Here is a 5,162-nt window from a genome sequence, read left to right on the forward strand (position 1 = left end):
CGGCCGTATTCTCCTCACTGTACCCTTTCCAGCTGTTGGGCAATATCCCCCAGATATTTTCTGTATCCGGGGGATATTTTGTGGGGGAGTTTTCCTCTCCATTTCCCCCACCTTTTACACCCCCTTTTGGCCCTTTTAACCAGCTGATGGCCTCCTCTACAAGGGTTAGAAAAACTTTTCTTCAAAGCTCCATAGCCACCTCCATCTTCTTCTTCTTCAATTCTTCAAAGAACCCTAAGTCCATAACCTTCATTCCTTCTACACCACCAAGCTCTACCACCACCATCTCATTTCCAGCAGCAAGGAGGGATTCTTGAAGGCTAAAGAAGCTGCAAATCCATCCAAGAAGCAACAAAAATTCGAATCTTCAAGGGTAAGTTACACTTTTACCCTTTTGACCCTTTTTCTTGATCCATTTCTAAGCCTCACTTCCTTTTTGTTTCAAGCTCCGGCCCTAACTAAAAAGGGCCATCTTTTGAGCTCATCTTCACTTCTCATTAAGGGCTCAACCCTGTTTGAGCCCTCCATGATACACTTGCTTCATTGACCATCTTGTATGTCATAGTTTTGCATGCTATTTTTGACCCATGAGCAATTTATTTTCGAGCATGTGGTAAACTGATTTAGGGCTTATTTTGAGCCCCTCTTCAACATTGGAGAAGGGCTCAACATTGTTTGGTGTCTCCATGTATCACTTGTAGTTCAATCTCCTATTTGGCCCCATTTTTGCATAAGTTGATAGCCCTCTTGGTTTCTGTTTTTGGACCTTGGTCCGAACTGAAAGTGGCCTTATTTTGGCCTATACTTCATGTTTCATTCACACTTTTTTTTTTTCTGTTTGGTGATTATTTTATATACTTCATGTTATAGCACCTTTTGGGCCTTGCTTTGCATCCCATTTTTAGCATATTTGTATACTGATTTTGAGGCTGCCATATACTGTAAATGTTCATATTTTTGGTCCATCTTCATTGTTGTAGAAGGAAAATTTTCAGTTTGGGTTTAGCTTATACCACTTGCTTCATTACCCCTATCTTGGCCCCTATTCTTGTATGCTATTTTTGCCATACCTATATTTGCTGTTTGGCCATGTTTATAACTGGAAAAGTGCTTATTTTGGGGCTGTCTAGCTTCTGTCTTTGCATTGCATGTCCATGTTGTGCATGTTTAGCATGGCTATAGGCCATTTCGGGTGCCTAATGTTGCATTTCGGGACAATTTCATGCATCTGGTATCATTTCGCTACATTTCGGGACTGTTTTTCCCCATATTTTGTTGCTGAAATTCTGTTAGTATGCTTGCATATCATTTTTGCCATGTTCCATGTCATTTTAGCATCGCCTCGGTTTGCGTGCCCGTGTGCACGCATTTCGAGGCACTCCATTTTTATCCGACGGCATCCGATGTGAGTGTGGCTGAGGCTCACTCATGTTGGTATAAGCCCATTTGTCATTTCCATGTCATTTTAGCATCGCCTCAGTTTGCGTGCCCGTGTGCACGCATTTCGAGGCACTCCATTTTTTTATCCGACGGCATCCGATGTGAGTGTGGCTGAGGCTCACTCATGTTGGTATAAGCCCATTTGTCATTTCACTGCATTTATTATCGCCTCGGTTTGCGTGCCCGTGTGCACGCACTTCGAGGCATCTCATTTTCACTGCATTTATCATCGCCTCGATTTGCGTGCCCGTGTGCACGTACTTCGAGGCATCCCATTTTCACTGCATCTATCATCGCCTCGATTTGCATGCTCGTGTGCACGTACTTCGAGGTATCTCATTTTCACTGCATCTATCATCGCCTCGATTTGCGTGCCCGTGTGCACGTACTTCGAGGCATCTCATTTTCATTGCATTTAACATCGCCTCGGTTTGCGTGCCCGTGTGCACGCACTTCGAGGCATTTCATTTTCACTGCATTTATCATCGCCTCGATTTACGTGCCCGTGTGCACGCACTTCGAGGCACCTCATTCACATCGTTTCTGCCATCGCCTCAGTTTGCGTGTCCGTACGCACACACTTCGAGGCACCTCATCTTCATATCATTCTACCATTTTCTCGGTTTGCGTGCCTGTGTGCACGCACTTCGAGGCATGTCATTCCATAGCATTGTGTATGTTAGGATTATATCTTAGTTGCATTTCATGCATATCATACATATTGCATCATGCTCGGAATAGGAGTTAGCCCGGGCACGGGAAACGAGGTACATTTCGTACTCCGAGTGACGGAATGTGTCTCAATTCCCCAGTCACCGACACTCCGGATTATCCATGATGGAGTTAGGTTTTAGCTGTAGTTTCATGTGCATTCATCCTATATTGAGTTGTGCATTTCGATTCCTCGGCCATCATGCCTCGGTATGCGCGATTGGTGGCACGAGGATCGAGACATGCATATATCTGTGCAAATACATTGCTATGCCCCTTTCCTGCTCTCTGTTGCAGCAAAACGAAGAATCAGCAATTTTTCAGGGCTCAGCACACATTTCAAGAACAGGTGTAAACAGAGGCTAATTGGGGCATTCCGGTGGATTTCCGCGCAAGACAACCCGGACATGCATCGTCCATCAGAAGCAAGACAGTCCCTGGCCTGCACGCCAGTTTTATCTGCTTTCTTAGTTAATTCATTAATTAATTAGAAATCTGTAATATTCTTTTATTCGGGACTGTAATATTTGGACTGTATATTTATTCGGACCCTCTGTGCGAGGGCACAACTGTAATAAGTGTGCGTGGGTGTGTTGTATGTCTTCCAACCCCACGTCTTTCTCCCTTTTATTTATCCGCTTATGATGGTTAGATTAGGGCATATTTAAATTAGCATACGGTATGACAGCATGTTTGCATCATTCATCTGTATTGCATGCACCGGGCTCGGCACATCATACTAACTGCATTGTACTTTCAATTTCAAAGTTGAATACATGATAGCTGTAGCATCTCATATACCATCTTAGAACAGCCGAGCCTACTATAATTGCATTTTTGCATGTGTTGCGTTAGGCATTTCTGTATACTTAGGATTCATGCATGATTTCTAATAAGTGTCTATTTTGGCTTGGAGTACTCGGTGAGTTTTTATGCTTTAGCATCCTTGCATGCGTGTGAGTGAATGCCATGATAGCATGCTTACCATGAGGCTATGTGCTTATCTGATATAACTGCCTGAATGCCTGTGGGTGAAGGTTGGGTTGTTTAAATTGGAATAAATCATCAAATGTTTTAAAGCCTACCTGCGGGTAGCAAACCCTCTTTCAAAAACAAACATGAAATGTTTTCATTCCAATTCAGGCGACCCGATCTATATTTATATGCTGTGAGCATCGCATAGTAACCTAGGCTAATAACCGGAATAAGAACTCACAATGTTTTCAAAAATTGATATCATGGTTAGTAGAGGCCGGTCTATGACCGGGCGAGCGGGGGTGCTCACGAAGTGACCTTCCCCAATCGTACCCAAGTTCCTGAGCCGAGGCAACTTTGGTGATGACGGACACGTGGCCTTTTGGCACCGAGTCAGGGTTTCCTAAATTTCCCAAAATAAAATATTTAGGTGGCGACTCTGTATCTGGCAAAGCAGTCCATGTTTGGCACTACTTTTTTTAAAAAAAATCAGTTTCTCAAAAAACGATTTGCCGGATTTGGACTCTTTGGTTCAGATTAGGAACCGTGACATTTAAGAGTCCGAGCTGTAGTGACTCTGGGGTGGCCGGCCAGCATTTCTTCTTGAACCTTTTGACCCCTGGTCGGCCGACCAAGGGGAGTGGCCGGCCGGCCACTTGAACTGGCCGGCCTGCTTCTTGCTTTTTGCCCTCTCTGAATGCATCACAGCTGTGCCAGCTGTGAGACAATTGGACCATCCTCCATACATGTGTATGGAGGATATGTGAAGCCCTTTTGGGATATTTTAGAGCCTCTCCTCTATAAAGGGGAGGCTGATTTTCTATGGTAAGGGTTGAACAACTTTGAAGGCTTACAACACTCTCTCTCTCTATATCTCTACACTTGAGCCTCCAAATCCTAGTTTTCTTGGACCATTTGCACTACAACCCTTAGCACCACACCTCCTCCATCCATTCCAGCACTTTAGGACTGATTTTCAAGGGTTGAAGGTTCACCAACTTAGTCCAAAAGCTCCAGCTTTGCTGCTCTTCAAGGGTAAGCACCTATTTTCCTTAAACTTGCATTTTTTTGCTCCATTGATTAGCCTTACTTGCAAGTATTTCTGGACTTTGTCATAAACTAAAAAGTGTCATATTTTGAGCTCCTCTTGAATATTTATTAAGGACACTTTTCTGTTTGAGGTCTCCTACACCCTTGTATGCTTTGTCCCTCTTTGTAGGCTTATTTTGCATCATATCTTAGCCCTACTTTTGAGCATTTTCGAGATTTGTCATAAACTTGAAAAAGTTTCCTTTTGAGCTTATAAACATGTTTGTTTAATATACTTTCTCTGTTTGGGGTCATCTACCCCCTTTCATGCCTTATTTCCTCATGTTTTGAGCTATGCATGTGAGCACTTGCAGTGGCTTGGATGTGTTTTTGAGAGCTAAAATCAGAGGGGGGTGACCCGCACTCTCATTGTTTTGTTTCTTGGCCCTTTTGGCCTTCCAAAGGGCCCCTCACTTGCATGTTGTGAAGTCACTTTTTGGGCCCAATTCGGTGAGTTTCAAGGTCTGCCCTAGCTCTGTACAGGGCCTCTTTGACCATATTTTGTGTTCATAATGCATGTGTAGAACAATTCCATTCAAAGTCTTTTGAAGGGGCGTTTCATTGTATGCTTCATTGACCCATTTCAGGACCAATTTGGTGAGTTTTAGGCTTGTCATAATTGATATCCAGAGTTGGTTTTGCCATGTTAAGTGTTCTTGTTGTATGTGTTGAGTAATTCCTTGCATGGCCCTTCAAAGGAGCTCATCATTTTTGCAGTGGTTGTTTAGGGCTTATTTAACATATCATGTTCCTATTTTTGGTTGGTTTGAGGACCTCTCTTATGCTTCATGTACATGCCATGTAAACCATGCTTACTAGCCTAGGTTGCGTGTTGTTTTGGCCCTTCATGTTGGCACTTTTTGGCCATGCTTTGAACTAACATTGTGCTTATTTTGGACTACCCTAGCTCTGTTTTTAGGCCTTGTGGTCGAATGATGTCTGTTTTG

Source organism: Camellia sinensis, chromosome 1 (genome assembly GCF_055761805.1).
Source record: "Camellia sinensis isolate YWXY chromosome 1, ASM5576180v1, whole genome shotgun sequence".
Classification (NCBI taxonomy): Eukaryota; Viridiplantae; Streptophyta; class Magnoliopsida; order Ericales; family Theaceae; genus Camellia; species Camellia sinensis.